Raw genomic sequence first — 22657 nt, 5'->3', positions numbered from 1 at the left:
TATTTTAAGACAGACTAGTCTGGGAACAGTAAGAGAAGTGAAAAAAATCACGATACACCCCACTTCATAGGATCTCAACCTTACCGACAACGGAAAGCTATCCACAACAGAATTTTGAAAGCTGTGTCCTTCTGAGCAGCCTCGGCGAGCACACCCCGGTCCCTCCCCTCCCGTGTCCCAGCCCCGCAGCTCCTCTGACCTGGGAGGTTCCAGGGCCGCCGCCGGGCTGCGGTTCCCGCCACTGCGCTGCTGACTGGTGACTTTCCCAGGCAGCCCCGCGAGGAGACTGCGGCTCCGGGGAGATTTCAAGTCCCAAACACCGGGGCGGGTCTTCCTCACCCAATGCTGCACCGCAGGAGTCCAACAAGGTATTGTGGAATTTCCTGTCCCTTCAGGCTGGTTTCTTGGAGCTGCTCCTTCTGGCCCTGCCCAATACACCCCCTTCCGGTTACGCATACCACGGACTGTTTTTCTTATTCAGTTTCCCAAGTTCACCCTGTGGGTTATTTTTCCCCTAAACTCCTCTGATTTACAGGTGTCCCCGCCACAGTGAACCGTCCCTCCCACTCGGTCTCAGGCCGCCTTCCACACAGCTCCAGCCGTCAGGCTGCCCTGGACCCGCTCTGCACATCCTCCCCACATGCTTGCTGCCAGCCTAGACCAGGGTCTAGGAGGACGCTGCATCCCACTACTTTACCCCCAGCCTGGGTTCTGACCCTTTTAGATACAAGTTATCCTGCCCAACTTCTCGGCTTGGCATGCCAGCACCCCTGGGCTAAAAACACACTAAATTCTGATGCTCAAGTCCCATTCCCCAAACAAACCAAAACTAAGATAAAACGCCCTTCGCTCAAAGCACAAACCATATCTGTATCCACTAAGGAGAGAAAGTGAAATGATATCCAATATACAGAACTCAACAACCAGAGTCGTGTCCAAAATGGTCAAAATATGTAAAGCACGTGAATCAACTCAAAGATAAGAGCAAAATGATTCGTTTTGCCCAGGACTGTAGAGAGTAGGGGTGAGAGTGTATACAAGAGTGGTTCATGTGGAAATGGTAAATAATAATAGTAACAATAATTATAATAAAAATTAAAATGGCCACAACAGTATGTAATTTCATCTTCGTGTTCTTTGTCTGGTTTGGTATCAGCAAACATTAGCTTCATAAGAGTCTGGAAGCCTTACTTCATTTTTATATCAAGGAACACTTTAAGTAGCTTCAGAATCAGTTTTTCTATGAAGTTTTGACACAGTTCTGTGGTGACGGAATCTGCTTCTGGACTCTATTTTTTTGATTGGGGCTCATTAATTGCTGCTTCCCTGTTGATGCTACTTAATTTTCATTTATTTCATGTTGGTGTAATTTTGGTATGTGGTGTGAATCAGGATACTTGCCCATTTCTTTTAGAGTTGTCAATGTCTAGAGGTCTTTAAAGTCAGTAGGTACTGAAAGGACCAAGCAGATGCCATTAACAGGCTGCTCAGTCTTCTCTCAGAGATCAGGACTCAATTTCAGTTTCCTGAGACTTGAGCAAGCAGTTTCTGGGAGGGCCATGAACAAAAGACTGCTCAAAGTTTAGCCAGATGTTTACTTTCTGGGGCCCCTCACCAACTTAGAGTTATGTGCAGTACGTGCTTGACCAGCCAGCCCCCATGGTGGCTCAAGGACAAAGCCTGGGACTTGTGCTGGACTGCCCCCAAAGTAATAAATTGTAACCACCAACCAGTAAATTCAAAGGTTACATACCCTCACCCAATTAAAAGAGAACAGAGATAAAGATAAACCAATCCGAGTTGCACCCGTGCAAAACTCCCCCAATCCCCCTGAAGGGCTTGTGGATTTTGCCTTTAAAAAGCTAGCCACACAAAGAAAAAGCAAGTTCCTGCTGGCCTCATGACTATGAGTGAGTGCTTTGGATCGAGCTTCCCTGTCCGCGGCTTGTAAACAAACGAAATAAACCATGCTAATTGCATTCTGAACCTAAGGTCTGTGGTGGTTTGTCTTTGGGGTCCCAATCTGGGCATAACAAGTACCAGATAGGCTCATTATACTCTTAAGATCTACTGATTAGGCCATGCAGTTAGCTTGGGCACTTCTCAAGTCATGGTGATAAGAAGTATTGTATACATAGCTATCAGGGAGATGCACACTTAATCTCCTATAAGATTCCATCTCACCACAGTCAAAATTCCATCATCAGGATAAATAACAAATTCTGGCACGGATGTGAGGAAAGGGATACTGTTATACACTGCTTGTGGAGACACTTTGGAAGACATTCTGGATTTTTCTCAAAAAAAACTAGAAATAGAACTACCATATATACTACACTGTTTAGCCATTTCTTCATAGATTGTCTCCTGATTGTTGCCTACAGTTCTCTGTGTACCCCCATGCCCATCTGCATAGGCTGAGGAAAAGAGATTCCAGAATTACTCATGCCCCTTTAGAGATTCTAGCTAAAAAAAAAAAAAAAAAAAAAATAGACTTGTCATCATCAGAATGAGGACTATGTTTCTCTTGTGTGTTCTGAGGTTTAAGCTGTTGTGATCATGACAGGTAAAAAGGCATGCCAGCTCTGCAGGATGGTGAGCACACAGAAATATAAACTCATAGCTAGAAATCTGTCATTACAGCACAGTGTTCTGAGCCCATGGGCATCTTTCAGAGGCCAGGGCTACTTTTTTCACACTGTGGTATGTGCTATTGTTTCCTTCCATATACAATGAATAATGATGTCACCAGCTAATAGATTCTGCACATGTGCATGGATTAAACACATTAGTGATTAATAATGTATCTGGGTTGAATTAATGAAAGAAATGAAAGCATTTTTCCCTTGGAGTCATTTATCTAAGAGTGAGTCCAGATTTAATTCTCTACTTGATGCTTCCTCTGCTTCCTATCATTGCATGTGTTTGAACCTGTGCCTGCCTGAAGGCTATCCCTGTTCATCTGTCTGTTGTCTGCATGTGTGTCTGTCTGTCCCGAACGAAGAGCTTTGCTCTGTCTTTATTGCACAGCATAGAAAGTATTACATGGGGGAAAGAATGGAATAATTTACTGAAATCTTTAACAGCGTTTTACAAGGGATTAAGTCACTGGATCCAACTGACCTAAACTGATCAAGATAACAAACAATTTTGCAAATGTCACTGTCTTTCAAATGATATCCACAAAGGCACATTTATTTTAAAAGGTTACTTTCACGCTCTGTTTTTTAAGATTTCAGCAATCGATGCACATGCTAAAGAATTCTCCCCAAGTGCCTGCCCTGAAGAGATTTCTACCAGGGTCCAGAACAGAAACTACAAGTGACTAAGGATACTAATCTGAAATATAGAGTGAATCTAAGCACACTGAGTTCTTTAGTCCGTTCACTTTATTCTTCTAAGTCAATTCTATCTACACAGCTTCTTTTCTGTTCTCATACTTAGCTCCTCTCGGTCCCTCCTGCTCTCAGCCCCTTCTGCTGTTCTCTCATCTCTATCTAGTTCTTTCCATCTCCATCTTCGTCTTTGTTCTTCTAAATCAATTCCCCTAGTGCTGTGAGGGAACCAGTGTATAGACACAGCAGTAATTCTTTGGCAAAGCAATGAGAGGCTTGAAGTTTTCAGGGTCGCAGAGAGAGCTGATAAGGATCCGCACATAAAGTAGTAATTGTCAGCTTCCAATTCCAACCCCCAAAGGGGAGTGGCTATAGGGGAGTTCTCTGGTCAGGTCAGCTAAAGGCTAAGAACAATTAGAGAATTCTAAAAAGTAATTTATGTGCTCAAACTATAATCTAGAAATGGCTAGGTAGAATGTTATGGGTCAATAAGTCACAAGAAAAGTAAAACTGTCTCTAGTGCCGCTTTCCCGCCACTCGTCCTGGCTGCAGCTGCTTTCTGGTAGGGAAGGGGACATATGCTCGGTTGCTAAGCAACCTGAGTCAGAGCTTGTAGCATTTGGCAAGTAAAAGCACCTTAGCTCAGAGTAATTGCTGAGCAGAAAATCTAGGAATAGTGCCTGGCTGGGGAGGAGTTAAAACTTAATTTGCACAAGAAACGAAGCTTGGTACCTATCATCTGCCTGCCCTTGTAAGAAATCTTCTTTGGTCAGTGGGAAATAACTATCTCAACTCAGTAACTAATAAGTGGCTAAAACATCATCCCAGGAATGTGAGCAGTAAATCTCTTAAGTGAGGGTTTGTGTAAATAACCCGGAGTGAAGGTAAGGGGTTGAGGATTTAATTGCTAGTGGTTATTTTCTCTTATCTGTAAGTGAGATGAGCTAATGTTTATCTCCATTTGTCCTTGGATAAAAAGATATCTTAGCTGAAATACTTTTGTCTGGAGAATGGCCCTGGCCAGATTTATGTTAATGAAAAAATAAACACAGCTGCAGACAGTTGTCCAACTACCCCAAATGTATAGGGAAAGTTGTGCCCAAGATTGAGATGCAATCATGAGATTACATGTACACATACCATGGAAATGCACGGTAAATGGGAGACTCATAGCTGTTATTGCACAAAAAGTTTACAACAAGAGACAGCCAGTTCATTCAAAAGGCAGTAATTCCATAATGCCTTTTGTGATGGTTTCCTCTAACAGAACCCTTAGTTCTGATAGGTTGACCTTCTGAACTCTAGTTGTCACTGCTGTATACTCCCATGGGCTTTTGCTACCAGCAGCTCTCAATAACATGCATTATTTGGGTTAGGGCCATGGAAAAGAACATAATGTAAGATTACAGCTGTGCATTAGCTTAGGATATAAAAATTGATTGCATTAGCAATCTAAGGAAAATAAAGTTTATTTTTACATTATTATAAAAGCATGTTAAACCAACAAGCTGAGTACACAGTAGGATAGAAGTGTTAGGTCTTTTTTTGCATGGTTTTTCTGTGTATCCCTGGCTGTCCTGGAACTTCCTCTATATACCAGGCTGGCCTCAAACTCAAGAGATTTGCCTGCCTCTACCTTGAGAGCGCTGGGTTTAAAGGTGTACACCACCATGCCAGGCCAGTATTAAGTCTTTCCTTAACTTGCATTATTAACTTTGGCTGTGAGGTCCAGCAAAAGTTCCAATCTCTTAGAATGTAAGACCAGTGGGTCTAACTATTGTATCTTCTCTTGAGGCTCTTTTGTTGTTGTTGTTGATTTTCTGTGTCCAGCTTCAAAGTGTTGGTTTTTGTTTTAGCTTATTATATTTATTTTCTTTATGTTTTTTGTTACCGTTCAGAAGCCTGTTCTTTTCTAATATTTAGACAGAAAGTGAGTTGATCTGGATGGGAGGGTAGGTGAGGAGTTATTGGGAGGAGTATTGGGGGAGAAACTGTAATCAAGATATATTGTATGAGAAAACAATCTGTTTTTAATAAAAGGAGAAAAAGAAAAGTGCTATCTTTTAAAAATTAATGAATTTCATGATGCCCCTTTAAAATGAAAATACCCAAAGAAAAATAACTAAAGGAAGTTTTCCCCAACTGAGGGGGAAATACATTTTTGTGTCTTCCAAAATTCCTAAGCAAGGCTCAATTGCATGAAACCATTCCTGAACATACCCGAGTAGATTGTGAACACCCTATTTCAGACTTGGAATTTCAGTCATGTACTGGTTCTCTTGTGTGTAAAACGTGGGCCCTAACCACAGAATTTGTATAAGGACAGGCTGAGCAGTTAGAAATGGGAATTCTGGACCTGATTATCAGGCAAGGATTCAGCTTGAATAACAGCTACAGCATGGGATGTAGGACTTTGGAAAAGGCATTCCATACAGTGTAGGGAAAATTAGCCTTTTGTGATCATTTGTGAAGGTTTCTTTTTAATAAATCATAAAACTTTTGTGTAGAGAAATGAATGTTTCTCAGACACTGAATCATGAGCATCTAACGTGAGTTCTATGTTTTTCACTGATACAACACAGTTTGGAGAATGTCACTAATACACAATTTTGTAACACATTTCCTTTTAGTTTTCTGCAACTTCCAAACCACTTCAGTCTCTCTGTATGGCATATCAATGAAACTATGTGATTTGGGCCTAAACACAGGACCCTGGAACAGGGAGCCCAAGCAATCTTTCATGCTATATCTTTGTAGAGCAACTTGAAATAATGGATAGTGATATGTCCAGCAATTCCTTTATTTATTTATTTATTTATTTATTTATTTATTTATTTATTTATTTATTTATTTAGTTTTTCGAGACAGGGTTTCTCTGTGTAGCTTTGCGCCTTTCCTGGATCTCGCTCTGTAGACCAGGCTGGCCTCGAACTCACAGATATCCACCTGGCTCTGCCTCCCGAGTGCTGGGATTAAAGGCGTGCGCCACCACCGCCCGGCCCCAAAGTGACAGTTTTAACTTTTAGTGACCTACAGATTTTCCTACCTTATCACCTGTAAGTTTACAGTTGAACACATTTATGATAGACTCGTAATGCTTTTACCTAACCACAGTAAGGTTATATTTCTAGCACACAAATTCCTTTTCTGATTTATTTCAACTACTAACTGACTCCACTCTTATCCTTTTCCTTTTGGGTTGCAAATAAAATTGACAGGAAGCCTCTAGTGGGGACCCCTACAATCTTGTGCTGTTTACAAAACATGAGGTGTTACTGTTTGGGATAGGATATGGACCAGTCCGGGGGCGGGGGGGGGGGGGGGGGGGGGGGGGGGGGGGGGGGGGGGGATGGAAGGATTGAAGAATGGAGAGAACTAAGGATGGAGGGAACTAAGATTTGAAGGGAATTAAGAGAATTGGAACTAGGGAAACTAAGAGAATTGGAACTAAGGGAATTTAGAGAAATCAGGAATTGAGGGAATTAAGGAATGAAGAGATTGGAGAGAGTTGAACTGGGGATTGAATGATGGTGACTGACGAATGAATGAATTAAGCAAAAGAGCTCTGAGCAACTGGATTCATTCCCACGCTGATGGTAGTGTCTCTCTTGGGCCCCTGGATTTGTACAAATTTAAGGCTGGACCCTTAAATATTATACAAAAATTGGGATGAACAAATAAAGTATCACCACACTTTTCCACCAAAGCCAACTATCTGTCAGCTTCAGATGATAATTCTTTTGGGTTACTTAAGTTCTTTTCACCTTTTAAGGTTTTATTCAAATTATAGTTCTGTATTTGTTACTCCAATAGTGGGCCGCATATGGGCAATGTCTCCTAGCAATTTTTGAAAGTCATTAAGAGTCTGCAATTGATCTCTCCTAATTTGTACCTTTTGGGGTTGATTTTTTTTTTGTAAACCTATTTTATATCCTAAGTAATTAATAGAATCTTGGTGGGGCCACTCACCATTTAGCTAAATAAATAGACTATATGATTGTTGTTTGGCTAAGGAGACTGAATGACAGAGTTCCAGGTCTCATAACTTAGCTAAAGAGATTTTATGACTGTTCTTTGGCTAGAGAAACTTCATGACAACATTCTAGTTTCTAGTTGAGTGGATACAGCCCCACTTCCTCCTTTAGTTTTATTACTTTATTACTTAAAAACAAAATCATTTGTATAGTGGTTTTTGGATTCACTGACTTGTTCCCTTTTGCTCTCAAAATATTGATGGTCTGAGATGGTCTGGGAAAGGAAATAAGATGAATAAATTTATTGAAAAAAGTAATATAAAACCTACACATTTGAAAGTATTAATATTGATGAAATGGCTGAACAAGAATTTCTAACTAGACCCTGGAGATGGAGATGAAGACCAAGATCGGGAAAGTATAGAAAAACCCACAAATGAGTTTGGAAACATTTTCTGTTTATTTTGTAATGAAGATATTAATGCTTTTATAGATATAAAATGCAAATTTGAAGACTAAAAATTAAGAAAAAGAATATGATTTCACATTATGAGTTAATCAATAGAAGATTATAAAAATAAGAAAGATAGGAATGTTACAGAAATTATATAGATATACCAATTAGGACTTATATAAAGGTTTAAAATAGATTATAGTATAATTTGATATGAATTTTTGTTTTGCTTATTATAAATTAAGAATTAACCTTTTAGATTCTAATTGTCTGGCAATGGTGACCATGAGGAAATATTAAAGGCCTCTCTTCTCCTGCCTCGTTAAACTTTGTCTACTTGCTCCAGAAACTGTGATCATTGAATTTTTGATTATGACTTTTTAAGGATGTTTTGATTCATGTTGGGAAAACAGTCACATATTAGATATTTTTTGAAATGCAAATGTAGACTAATGTAATCATTGTTGTAAGATATAAAAATAAACTCTGTGATTCTGGGAAGAGAGAGATACACATATATTCTCTCCAACACAATGCCTCCCGAGTGCAGGAACAAATAAAATATTCCTAGAGGCTCAGAAAAAGATTCAAACTGCTGTCTGGTGCAATGTCTTTATATTGCCTGCTACAGTCACTCTTCTCAAGTCCTGATCTCTGCTGGAGTTGGTCTCCAGCAGAATCTCTTCTTTGTATTTTTTCAGAAGCAATCTGTAATCCCCAACAAGGCAATCTTTTCTTTACTTCTTTAAACATTTTCTCTAAAGTATCTACATTTGAATCAGCTAGTAAGATGTTGTCCATATAATGGTAAATTATAGATTGAGGAAATTGTATATGAATCATTTCCAATGGCTGCCATACAAATTATTGGCACAGGATGGGGCTGTTTAGCATCCCTTGTGGGAGAAGCTTCCATTTATAGCTTTTAACAGGTTGAGAATTTTTGTAAGTCCTGTGAAGACAAATTTCCCCTATCCTTTTCTTGTAGAGGTATAGTAAAGAAGCAGTCTTTTAAATCAATAACTAGCCGGGCGGTGGTGACACACGCCTTTAATCCCAGCACTCGGGAGGCAGAGCCAGGCGGATCTCTGTGAGTTCAAGGCCAGCCTGGACTACCAAGTGAGTTCCAGGAAAGGCGCAAAGCTACACAGAGAAACCCTGTCTCGAAAAACAAAAAAAACAAATAAACAAAAAAAAAATAAATCAATAACTATAATAGGCCATCTTTTTTAGGTAATAGAGAGGGCAAGGGAATTTTAGAGCCATTTGGTTGAATCACCTTATTAACAATTCTTAGATCTGTTACCATTCTCCATTTTCCAGATTTATTTTTAATAACAAATACAGGAGATTTCCAAGGACTGATCAATTCCCCAATATGTTGAGCATTTAGCTGCCCTTGTATCAGCTGTTCAAAGGCCTGTAATTTTTCTGATGTCAAAGGCCATTTTTCCACCCAGACAGGTTTGTCAGTGAACCATTTTAAAGGTAGGGCTGTTGGTAACTTTGAAAGATCAGCAACTGTTGTGCCCTGTTTTTGTACAACCTGAATGATCAGTGACTGTTCTTTATAATACCTTTTAATAATTTTCCCAGAAACATATGTTAGTTTATGATTTGTTTCTGAGATTGGAGGACTGTTAATCTGTGTATTCCACTGCTGTAACAAATCATGTCCCCATATTATAATATAGCTATATTAGCAATATGTTGAAAACTCTAAAAGGAATGGGTGTACACCTTGACTCATACCACATATCAAATTGTACCAACATGAAATAAATAGACAATTAAGCAGGATCAACAGTGAAGCAGCAATTAATGTGCCCCCATTTAAAAAAAAAGCAACCACCACCAACAACAACCCAGCAGCAGATTGGGTCATCACAGAATTCTGTCCAACCTTCATAAAATAACTGATATGGAAGCTACTTAAAATATCTCTTGATGTAAATATGAATCAAGGCTTCCAGACTCTTTATGATGTTAATATTAGCTGATACAAAATGAGACAAAGACAAAAAAAATGAAATTACATTGTTGATTGTTGTGGTTATTTTAATTGTAATTATTATTTGCCATTTCACATAAAACACCTCGTGTAGTGCATACTCTCACCCCCCACTCCTACAATCCTGGTCCATAGTTCCAACTAATTTTTTCCTCTCTCAAGTTCATTTCTCTTCATTTTGTTTTTTGACCCACCAAGATTAACCAGAGCTATCTGTGAGACTGTGGATTTGGAGTTATGTGTTGGAGCCTGGTGGGCTCCTCAGAGGAGACACAATCTAAGACAGTAATTCCCCTTCTCCTAAATTCTATCCATAATCACAGCTGAGAAGTAAATAATGGGGCCCTGTGAGCCTGTCCCCTTCCTAGACTAATTGTGGCTAGGGCTGGTCTTGAGTGAGGCCAGTGCAGGTGAGTACAGTTGTTCTGGGATTATGATTACAACAGCTGTGTAGAGTCTGGAGAATGTCATGTCATGCCCATTTCCCCTCTGCCCCTTTTTATTTCCTTCTCACATCCTCTTCCTCAATATCCCCAGAGCCATAGATCAGATGTTGTAACTGACTTGTTTAGGGCTGTGGCCATACACATTGCTTATTTTATGCATCTTGGATAGCCACAGGTGTCTGCGTTCTCCACTGAGTTCTCAAATTGAATTTTCTGCGCTTTATATAAAAGCACCTTTAGCATGCCTCCCAGAAGTCAAACTTGTTTCTGAGTTAGCAAAATGAAAAGTTCACCATCTAGTGGTGAGAGCAGGTCAGTGCTGAATGATCGGCACTGGTCTGTTAATGGGCTGACTGACCCGAGACACCAATTTCCTTTAAAAATTCTGACTTCCTGAAATGTCTTCTCCCAAGTCAATATTGCTGATAGTGTAATTCCAGATATTTGACTGATAATAGTGGAGTTCTGTGAGGGAAGGATAAAGATGGCTTTTTAGTGTCACTTCATTTGCATAGTGATGGTAATCATTACACAGCTTTCCAGTAAAGCTCTCCAGAGTGAGTTACTGTCTCAAAAATATTTAGACTATTTCATAGAAGAGTAGAACCTGCAGCTGGAACTTCACTTTTACCTTTAACTAGTGCTACTTACATGGAGCATTTTATTATTTTCTTTGACTGAGCTATCCAGCTCCCCTATTTGTCTTCAAGTCTGATGTTCTGTCTCCTATCTGATCTCATTCAGTTATTATTAGGTTTACTGCATTTTTCATTTCTTGTTTCATTTCAGCTTGGGTTTTTTTTCGGTGTTTCTATTTATTGAATTCATTTTTATATCCTACATTTTCTTCAGGTATTGCTAGTGTTTTCTGGCCAACAAATCATTTTGTTCTTATCTTTCACTTGATTCATATGCTTTATGTATTTTGGCCATCTTGAACATGACTCCGGTTTTTGAGTTTTATATATCACATATCATTTAACGAACACTCGTTAGGTCATACAAATATGGTTTGTGCTTTGAGCCAAGAACATTTTATCTTAGTTTTAATTTGTTTTGAGAATGGTACCTGGGCATCAGAATTTAGGGTGTTGGTTGTTTTTTGCTGTATTTTCTTAACCCAGGAGGTTGGTATACCAAGCCGAGAAGTTAGGAAGGATAACTTGTATTTGAAGGGGTCAAAACTCAGGGTGGGGGTCAGGTCGTGGGGTGCATCATCTTCTTATATCCAGTTCTCGCCTAGTGGGCAGCAAGCATGTGGGGAGGCTGTGCAGAGCGGGTCCAGGGCAGCCTGACAGCTGGAGCTGTATGGAAGGCAGCCTGAGATGGAGTGGGAGGGAGACGTCTCCAATGGGGCAGGGACAGCTGCCTGATCACTGGAGTTTGAGGGAAAAACAGAGGGATAGACTTGGAAAACTAAAGAAGAAAAAGAGCCCTTTGAGAGGAACATGTAACCGGAAGTAGGGGTGTATTGGGCAGGGCCAGGACAAGCTGCTCCAGGAACCAGGCTGAAAGGACAGAAAATACCACCATTTCCCATTGGACACAGGGAGACCCATGGTCCAGAACTGGGTGAAGAAAACCCAGCCAGGTATTCTGGGACCAGAAAACTCCCAGGAGCCACAGGAGCCATGAAGAAGGCCTGGGAAGGTCACCAGGCAGTAGTGCAGTGGTGGGAAATGCAGCGGTGGGAAATGCAGCCTTGCGGCGCTGAGGAGATTCAGCGCTGGGAAATAGGAGGGAACGGACCAGGTCGCTGAGGCTGCTCAGAAGGACACAGCTTTCAAAATTCTGTTGTGGATGGATATCTTTCTGTTGTCGCTAAGACTGAAATTCTATGAAGCCGGGGTTATCATTTATTATTATGATGAGGGGGGCCCCCGAGGGTATCCGGAATGTGCAGGGAACCATGCTGGCCAAATGCAGCAGCTGGGTGACCCACTCCATGCAACACGGCGGTGGGGCGGCGGGTGGACATTCACAACATGGAGGCTGCATCTATGTGGAAATAGTTTATTATAAGGAGGGATAAACAGAAAAATAGGAAAAGACATAAAGAAGAGGGAGAGAGAGGAAGGGAGAGAGGAGTTTGAGAGTTCGTGCCTTGTGGGAAGGAAGTGGAAGAGAGAGAAGAGAGAAATGGGTGGAGTTTTTCCTTAAAAAGAGACTTTTATGTCAGGACACAGGGTGGCGTCAAGGACAGGGTCAGAATATTAATATTTCTCCATTTTCATCATTATAAAAAGAAGTGAGTTGTGAGAGCAAGTCGGGGAACAAGGGCTCTGAACTCTTAAGGCTACTTCAAACTGGAAAGGGGTAAAGTGGGGGGAGACATGAATGAAGAGGCATCCAGTCAGATGTCACTGTGGAGATCACAGGTTCCTTCAGTGAGTTGTGTCACCATGAAAATCTCTGGCATCTGTTCTGAATGTGCTGAGAGAGCAGGTTACTAAGTGGAAAAAAAAGATTGTTATCATGAATAAGCGAGACATGAGAGCAGGTCCTTCATTAGGACATCTTGCAAAGGCAGGTTCCTGTTGCTGTGAAAGACCCCACTTATAGCAAGCTTTGACTCAGCCTAAGAAACGCCATTCTGCAAGGCAGGGAAAACAGGGAGTTCATGACTGTGGCTGGCCACCTGGCCTTGGGAAAGAGAGCTGTGGTCAGCCACCCAGCCTTGGGAGAAAAACCGTTGAGTCAAAATAAGACATCTGTGGTTAGCTACCCGACCTTGGGGAATAAACAGTTGGGCTGGGAAAACACCCGCAAGGCCAAGTCAGACACACACATCAAATTCCCGAGAAGTTTAAGAGTTCACCCTGACCTCAATTGAATCCACCAATGGGAACCCTGGAACTATGCCTCTCGCTTCTGTAACCGCGCTTCTGCACCTGAAAACCTATAAAAAGTCCCCCTTACCCTAGGAGGGCGCGCAAGTCTTCTGAGAGACTTTGTCGCCCAGGTACCTGTGTAATAAACCCTCTTGCTGTTTGCATCTGATCCGTGGTTTCGGCGTGTTCCCTGGGGTTGGGGTCTCTCCTGAGGGAAGATCTCCTCAGGGGGTCTTTCAGCTGGACAGGTGCTGCCTGAGCCTGGAGAGGTGGTACCAGCAGTGAACTGAGGGATGTGTTCTTCAGTATTGTCGGAGCAATCATATCTGTCATTTCTCTGGAGGTGGGGGTGCATCCATCTCAGTTGACGTCCTCGGTCGGGGGTTGGCATCCTTGGAGCTGGTGCCAGATGGTGCAGGGGCTGGTGTATCTGGAATGTTAATTTCCTGATCTCGCCCCTTGGTGTCACCCTGTGTCCTGATGTGAAAATCTCTTTTTGAGGAAAAACTCCGGCCATCTCTCCTCTTTCCTCTTCTCTCCCTCCTTCCCACGAGGTGTGTACCACTTGACTCCCTCCCTCCCTCCCTCCCTCCCTCTCTCTCTCTCTCTCCCCCCCCCCCCTTTCGGTCTTTCTGCTACTTTATCTCTCTACTAAAACTCTCCACGAGGCTGCATCGTCTGGGTTGTGTACTGCCGCCATGCCCTACATCTGCCCAGCGCGGTTCCCTGCATGCATGAGATATCCTCAGGAGGGGTGGGGGGCACAAAATAAATCATAACATTGGTGCCCAGTGTTGCCAGGCAATCCCACTGCTTTCTCCTGCCTGCTGACAGTCTAGAAGAGCTTCTGGGACCCTGTACCACCCATGTATTTTCTGTCTGGAGGACTGCCGGAAATTCGTCACCCTATCAGATCAGTACGATTCTTCCCTTCCGTTTTGGCCATTTTTCCACAACTGAGGATTCGCTCGTCTCTCTTGATTGTGGTGCTGACCACGTCTCTTTCCCGCTCTAAGCCCCTTGGTCCTATGCCCTCCACGGTCCATAGCCATTGGACTGTTAGCTATCCTGAGTCATTCATTCTCACTGAGTTTCTGGGATGCTGGAGGTCACTTACTGACTGTCGGGCTCATAGCACTCAGCTCCTGCCCCATGCAATGGCATATGGAGACGGCCTTTGCCTTCTGAATTCCACAGCCCATAGCCTCTGTGATGACAGTTCTTTAGTTACCTTGTGCTGTTATACCTCGTCGTAGTGGAAAAATGCACCTACCCTCCCAACCCCCTTCCTGACGCGGACCCCCTCATGCTCCTCTAGCCTCTGCTAACCAATGATGTCGTCACCTATCCCTTGGTTCCTTTCTGCAACATGTAAAATTGCTCCTCTGGCAGCCTGCAGACTAGCCACAAAAATATCTGTTTATTTGATTGTATTCCTGCCAGCTGCTGCCATTCATACTGTTGGGTCAAGTCAGGTGGAGTCGTAGACCCCTGACCTCACCCCTGCTGCCAACCCATAGCTTGGGTTTGTTCCTCTGCAACTGCCCACACCATGCCACGGCCCATTCTCCTGCCAGGATGCACTGCTACTTCTCTGTCTTTCTTTCACAAAGTCTATTTCCTATGTGCAAATGGAAAAGTATGATTGATTTGGCCATCTATATTTCTTTCTGATTGACTTTGAAATGCTTCAGTTTATCTGTTCTATATCTGCCCAGTTCGTTTTGGAAAAAAAAAGGTCAAGTACCATATTTGATAAGGGCAGCCATGTGATTAGGTGCCATCTTAAATAAGGTCAGTCACATGGTCAGGCAGGTGCCATCTTGGCTAAGTACAATCATGTGGTCTAGCTGCCATCTTGGCTAAGATCAAAACAGGCAGGTCATATGACCTCAGCACCATCTTTACTAAGGGAAGTGTGGGTGGGGTTAGGGAATCCTGCCACGCATTATTTCACCATTGTTTCATGGGCTGAGGAGAAGGTTCCCTAGCTGCCTACCTCTCAGGCTCCAGCCATCTGGGCAGAGGGAATTTCAGTTGATGTCTGGCGTCCCCCCCCCCCCAGCTACTCGAGTGGGTGGGGACAGGACGCTCCTATGCCAAGACAGAGTAGCAGCAATAATGATTAAAATTTTAAATTTCAGATTTTAAAACTAATCCAATTCTGAAACTATTTGGGTCATAACCTCAGGATTTTAAACCTATAGTTAGGAGTCTACTGCTGCCTTTCAGATGTCCCATTCCTGCCCCAGTTCAGGAGTCTTTCTCACATGTCTATTCCTGAAGATGGTATTTTTTTTTTCTCTCCTGCTCTCCAATTACCAAAACTACAGGCCTGAAGTCTCCAAGTAAATTCATAAATTTTAATTCTTGTCTCTAGTCCAGGAGGTTGGCAAAACATTTAAGCAGCAGTTATGAAACCTGCAGCGCCTTCCTAGCCATGGATGCCAACAGAGACTCTTGTCTATGTGATGTGACCACAGCCACACATAACTGTCCCCTGCCTCTACAGCCAGGTTAAACAACCGTATGCTTCTGATAAATACCCCATTGCCTGGGTCCTGAACACATGTGCCCCAGTTCAGCTTGAAGCAGCTATGGAGAATACTTTGTCCTGTGCTCCCTGTTCCCAGGACAGGCTGGAGGGGTAGGTTAGGAATGAAAATGCCTGGCATAGAGGACCAATTGGCTATCTAATGCCCACTGATATTTATTAATTAAAATAGTTCTGTAATAAGATAAGTCACTTGACTTTCTTTATGCAGAACCAGGGAGATATTGTATGACCTTAGGGAATTATTATCTCTATATAAGTCATTCAGGATTATAATCTGGCTGTGCTCAAAGATCAACCTCTGCCCCAACCTTGCTAACTTCATTAAGCTGTAACTAACTGGGAAACCCATATATCAGATTTGAATCATATATATTCTCTCAAAGTTATAAATACATCTAACAGATTTTGTTCCCTCAATCCTCAAACACCTGTAGAGATCTGAGAATATGGCATTTAATATAAGAGCTTTTTATGGTAAAGAGACATGTCAGCTCCTGGAAGCAGCATCCTATATCATCACCAGGAAGCTTATGGCAAGGCCAATCATACAGCAAAATACTGAGATTCTGTCTAGACTGTGAATAAAGAGGAGCAATAGGGATCTTGTCCTCTCTACCAAGATAGGTAGGATGACCTCCCCCAAATCCTACTCAACAAAGAAAAAAATCTGTTGGATCTCCTGGGCCTATCAGCTGAACAAATGCTTCCTTTGGGTCTTCTGCCCACCCCACCCCAGCAACCACAGAGAGACTTGGAATTGCTGCCTAGGTAGCTGGAAAGCTTCTTACATTTATCCTTCTCAGATCTGATGATGTTTGATGACTAGGGTTTATCAGTTTGACAGCCCCAACCTCAAGATTACTGACAGTTCATTAATAAGTTTTCTACTAAAATTATAGACAGCTCTACCTCATTCACAGACTTCATGGTACAAGACAGACAGTTTTCAGATATAACTCCAGAGGTTCAAAATTTTAATATTGATTAATGCAGCTTTGATAAAGTGATACAACATTGACTACAAATAGTTCTTAAGACTCCTTACATTTCTATGGATTTTCAACCCCTTTTGCTATGATGTAAATTCATTCCAGCTATCTTACAGATACCTACAGGCTCATGGGAAAAATTCTGCTACTGCATCAAATAAAATATGTTCTGATAAAAATTAACAGTCTCCAGAGCCCATTTTGACCTCCTCCCAGGGTTCTTTGCATAGATCTCCTGTTGGAGATCTACAGTAGTCTGGATTCTCAGGGTGAGAATAGTTTTCTTGAAGTCTCCCTTGCTCTGGCTCAGGGTTCCTGGGAAAACTACTGTGCATGTGTGTGAGCTGAGTGTGAGTGAGTCTCACATCTCAGGGAATAAAGGGAAATCCTCAGGGAAAGACATTTTTCTTGATATTTTCTCTCTTCTTCATGTTTATCTTTTTGGCAGATGTTAGTATCTTTTGTTTTTGCTCCTTGCAAAGTTCCAGGTGCTTTCTGAAGAATCTCTTTCTCCTATGCAGCCTCACAAGGTCAGTCAGTCCTGCTCACTTGTGAATCAGAACAAAGAGCCCTGGATGCAGAAGAGAGAGGAGACAGTAGCAAAGGATCCCGGTATGTTAGAGGGTCTAAGGAAGGGGTGAAGACATGGGGAAGGGTTCAAGTGACAGTAGAAAGAAGACATGAAGTTGGTTTTCCCACATTCTATTTCATTAGAAATGATTCTAGAGAAATCTACAGAGAATAATCTCAGGATTGTCCTATTGTAGGTGTTTGAAGACTCTGTACATAAGAATTAATGCTCAGAGACAAATATAATGTTATTTGTTTTTGCATGTGAGTGATGTCCCTCTTGCATTCATGTTGCTGGTTGTGTTTTTTTATACCAATATTAAGTGGTTTCACTACTATAATTTTAATTTGGTATTTAGTTAGAATCATTGAAGCCTCTTGGTTGTCCTGCACATAGTTTTTGGAAGATCTTGTAGTTTCTTCAGGTTCTGTGTCTTATAGGCTTAATTTCTCTATTTCCTAAAACGATGCCAATGGGATTTTGATAAGATGTATTTCTATTTCTGCTGACTCTTAAACTCCATCTACACTGTTTTCCCTTTGATATGTCTGTCTTCAACACACCACAGTTTGTGTTGCTACAATTTTTATGTATTTTGGAATTACCTCTAGGTTTGATCCTTCTCTCAGAACTTTTGAAGTCTTTGTGGTTTTTCACAATTTTATAAATTTTAGGAATATTTTCTCCTTTTATATTAAAAATGTCTGTAAGATCTTCCTACAAATTACTTAGAATCTTTACAGAACACAAACATCCTTTTATATTTCTTCACATGTTTTAATGAGAACATGTTATCAATGAGTCAGTATTCACATGTCTTTTTGTATTCTTCTCTTTTCTATTTACTGTTGATGTCAGCATTCAAAGTAAACATTGATTGTTACTAGGTTTGAAGACTTGTTCTATTTTAAGACATAGCCACACTGGAGCATGCTGATTGAACTTTGAGAAGACTGGGAGTTTTCTGCTGTTGTGTAAATGATTCCCTGGAGTGCTGCTAGGCATTAATGGTTTTCAGTGCTCTCCATGGTCCTCTTTCTCAATGGTGGACATTGAAGCTTCCTGCATTGTTGTCTCTTTGCTTCCTACCATTCTGTCATTGATTGCTTCATGTATTTGGAAACTGTTTTATGAGGTGAATTCATGTTGAGCACATAACTTTCTGGAAATGGGTGTTCGATCATTTGCTAATAGTCTTTGCTTTGTATATTGATAGATTTGGCTTTTCCTCTTACCTACCATAATTATGATCTACCCTCTTCACAGAAAATCTTTTTAAAAAATCATCCCTTCTTAGCACTTTGTATCCTTACATTTGAAGTAAATACTTTTATAGAAAATATATAATTTGGTTTAAGGATGTTTTCTCTTTTTCTTTTGAATCTGTATCCTATTTTCATGTTTAGTTTGGGGAATATTACCCATATACACTTCAAGAATTTACTGAAGGAAAATGTAAGCATACTATTTTGTTAATTTTTCTCTATTATGTTTCTTTTCCTCTTTCTGAGTTCCTTCTTATACTGTTTATATTTGCAGTATATTTCATTCCTTTATAACCTTGAGTATCATCTTCTTTAGGTTTTCTCTTTGCTTGTTTGGTTGTTCAAGAAGCTGCACACTAACTTGCCCAGTGGCTGCAGAAAGTTGGATTCCCACTGACACTGTGTCTCTGTATTCTTCCTCCTGCATTGTCTCTAGTGTTTGCTGTTGTTTAGAGCCTTGAGTGTAGACACTGATTGGACAGAGAAAAGATCTCAGTGTATATTAGATGAGCATTTTCTCCCTGACAAAAAGTGTGGAGAATGTAAAATGTATTTTGACTGCTTCAACTCTTTTGAGCATGATTTTTTTGGGCTTATTTATTGATTGCATTATCATTTATTTGCTTTGTGTTTTTTTTCCCATTTTAACTTCTTGGTAAAGTATGGGTATTTATGTATTGTCCTATGGAAGTTTGCTAATAAAATTATTCATTCTGTAGGCTGTTTCTTCACACTTTCACGTATTACCATTTCTATTCAATTTTTCATTTGCATGCAGTCCGGTTTCTCCAATTCATTCCTTTGGACCTAGTTTTATATGTTGGTATTTACTTTTTCCTACAACACTGGTTGATGAGGTTGCCCATTCCATAACATAAGTTTTTGGCGTTTTGGAGAAATTCGTTTCGTCACAGCAGGTTGGATTGGTTCTGGATCTGCTGCTCTTACTGCTTTAGGTGTCTGCTCTTCTGCCGCTGCCATGGTGCTGTTGTTCCCGTGGGTCTGCAGTGTCTTCTGAAATCACAGCTGGGATGACTCAAGCTTTGCTCTGTGTCTGGGGTTGCTCTGCACTCTTAGGGTCCTTGTGCTTCCATGTAAATTTGTAGGAGACTCTTTACTGTACCGGTGCATTGTCGTGGGTTTTGAGTTAATCGTATAAATCCTTTAACACTCTTATTTTCACAATAATGGTTTGTGTTCCATGTGCATGCACATTTCCCCATCTTTCAGTGTCATCCTCCATTCCTTCAGTGAATTCAAGTTTGTATTTACATGTCTCTCTTGTACTTAGTTAGCTTTTTCTTGTGTTTTTTTGACTTTGTTTTTGTTGTTTACTGTTCAGTTTTAATTAAATAAATAGAAGCAATAACAGACAGTATAAATTGTCTAATCAGTTGGTTATATAGATGATAAAAACAAAATTTCTATCTCCAAATAGACATTTATATCTCCACTTTTTTTCTATTTGTATAAATTTTGTTCAATTTTTATAATTAATAAATATTGATATTTAATGATTTCATAGGTTTATTCACTCATTATTACCCCCTTGTCATCCTATGTCCCATCCAGAGGTAGACATGTTTTCTTCCCAATTGTCCTACTCATATTTTATGTATGATTTGGGCAGGTTTGGGCCAGATAGCCAGACCGTGATGTGTCTATAATTCCAACTGGCATGTCATATGGCAGGAGAATTTTTCACATGTCACCTCCCCATCCTCCAGCTCCTAAAATCTTTTACCTCCTCTTCTGTAATATTCTCTGCAATTTAGATGTGAGAAGATGGAATTCCCATATTAGCCTGTGCAGTAAGTGGTCAGTTGTTCTCAGTATTTGATGAACTGCGAATCTCTGTAGTAACTGTGGTCCATTGAAAACAGTTTTTTAAACCCAGGCTGAAAGCAACACCAGACTATGATGTGAACAGAACCAGTAAATATTTTTGAATATTTGTACATGTAGCAAAATGTCAGTAGTAGATTCCCTCTTAAGGCTTGTGACCTTCACCGTCACTGGCTTTTGGATAGGGGGTGGACTTAGAAAAGTAAAAAAGGAAAAGAACTTTTGGTAGGCAGTTTTAGAGGAAACATCCTAGGCCGGGTGTATTGGACAGGGCCACGAGGAGAGGCTCCAAGGAACCAGGCTGAAGGGACAGGAAATTCCACCATTTCGTGTTGCACTTTAGGAGACGCATGGTCCAGAACTTGATGAGGACGACCCGGCAGGGTATTTGGGGACCTGAAAACTTCCTGGAGCCACAGTACAGTTATTGTGGGGCGGCCTGGGAAAGTCACCAGTCAGCAGTGCAGTGGCCCTGGAATCTCCCAGGTCAGAGGAGCTGTGGGGCTGGGAAACAGACTGGAAGGGAACTAGGTCCCCGAGGCTATTTGTAAGACTCAACTTTTCAAATTCTCTTGTGGATATCTTTCCATTTCCAGTAAGTTTGAGATCCTATGTATTGAGTCTTACTTTTTTTTTTTTTTAAAAAAAAACGTTCATTTTATGGTTGTGGTTACCAGAATATTCAGTCATAAAACTATTCACAAAATAATCTGGTAGAGAATTTGCATTATCCATTGTTTGCAAACAGGGTTCCTGTTGCTATTGTGGTAATTCCAAAGGTCCCGGAATTTAAATTCATCCATGCTTTTTAATGCCCCTGTTTTACCGCTTGTGTGACCTTTGCCCTTGGGGACTAGGCATCCCCAGAAAGCTTTGTAGATAAAAATCACACGAAGAAACACTGAATATTTTATTGAATCAAAAATATAATTTATCAAGTGCTCCAGTTATGACCATAAATATCAGCATTTAGTAGGCAAACTTTTTACTACCCATTAATTTTTCCACCTGAAATGTGTGTAGTCTAGTATGTAAATACAGCATTCAGCAATGTGTCATCACATGCTGAGTTCTTATGTTACACCTTAGGTCCAGGCCAGTGCAGAATGCATGCTGTGAGAGTCTGATCAGGCAACACTATTTCATAATTAGAAAACTCACTATAGATTAAAATAATACTAGAAAGCAATTTTTGAATAATTATGATCACTCACCTACACCAGAAAAATGTCTCCTCGGTTTAAGAAAAGCACTTTGCCTATGGGAAAGTGGCCAGAGTATTTCTTTTTGTTTTTCATTTCAGGGCTGACATTCAGTGCTGTGACTGTGGACTTCTTGCAGGTGGAGTGGGAATGCCCAGACCCTGCTCACAGGGATTTTTGCATAGATCTCCTGTTGGAGAAGTGCAGCAGTCTGGATTCTCAGGGTGAGAATAGTTTTCTTGCAGTCTCCCTTGCTTCTCAGGGTTCCTGGGAAAATTACTGTGCACATGTGTGAGCTGTGTATGAATGAGTCTCACATCTCACAGAGGAAAATGAAATTCTTAGAGAAAAAGACTTTTTTTTTTGGTGTGTGTAATGTTTTCTCACTCCTTCATGTTTACCCTTTTGGCAGGTGATAGCATCTTTCGTTTGCAGTCTGTGAAAAATTTTAGGTGCTTTCTGAATAATCTTTTTCTCCTATGCAGTCTCTCATAGACAGTCAGTCAGTCCTGCTCACCTGTGAATCATAACAATGAATTTTGGACAGTGAAGAGAGAGGAGACAGTAGCAAAGGATCCTAGAATGTCAGAGGGATTAAGGAGGGGTGAAGGGATGGGCAAAGGCTCAAAGTGGCAGTAGAAACAAGACATGGAATTGATTTTGCCACATTCTATTTCATTTAAAATATTTTTAGCGAATTCCAGTGAGAATAATATCAGAATTTTACTAATGTATATATTAGGAACTCTGTGTTAGAATTAATACTCAGAGGCAAATATAATTTTATCTGACTTTGCATGTGAGTGATGTTGTTCCTCTCCCATTCATATCACTGATCATGTTTTCATGCCAATATTTAATGTTTTCATTATTATAATTTTAATATAATGTTTAGTTAGATCAAACAGTGCCACTTGGTTTTTTCTGCTCTTAGAATTTTGGAGCATTTTGTAGTTCCTTCATGTTTTCTATCATTCAGGGTTAATATCGCCACTTCCTAAAATAGTGCCATCAGGATTTTGATAAGAAGTGCTTAATATCTGTGCAGAATATTAAACTCCATCTACATTGTCTTTCCACTGATATCCCCTGTTGTCTGTCTTCATGTCAACTCTCATTGTATTTTTCCCTTTGTTTATTAAGAAAATTTTTTCATTCATTTTACACACCAATCAAA

At 40.8% G+C, this 22657-nt stretch overlaps 1 long non-coding RNA gene across 1 annotated transcript in view; it reads left to right on the top strand.

Annotated features, from left to right (window-relative positions):
* Window positions 1–253: 253 nt before the first annotated feature.
* LOC128125438 (uncharacterized) overlaps window positions 254–22657 on the top strand; it is a 31126-nt gene continuing 8722 nt past the window's right edge. Inside the window, exons 1-2 of the long non-coding RNA XR_008223160.1 lie at window positions 254–368; window positions 17119–17209. This is a non-coding gene — a long non-coding RNA (uncharacterized LOC128125438). The remainder of the gene's footprint in view (window positions 369–17118; window positions 17210–22657) is intronic.

The sequence above is a fragment of the Peromyscus californicus genome, unplaced genomic scaffold (genome assembly GCF_007827085.1).
Source record: "Peromyscus californicus insignis strain IS unplaced genomic scaffold, ASM782708v3 Scaffold_4__1_contigs__length_199733344, whole genome shotgun sequence".
NCBI lineage: Eukaryota > Metazoa > Chordata > Mammalia > Rodentia > Cricetidae > Peromyscus > Peromyscus californicus.
The sequence above is the reverse complement of the archived record's forward strand: the minus strand, read 5'-3'. Positions and strand labels throughout refer to the sequence as shown.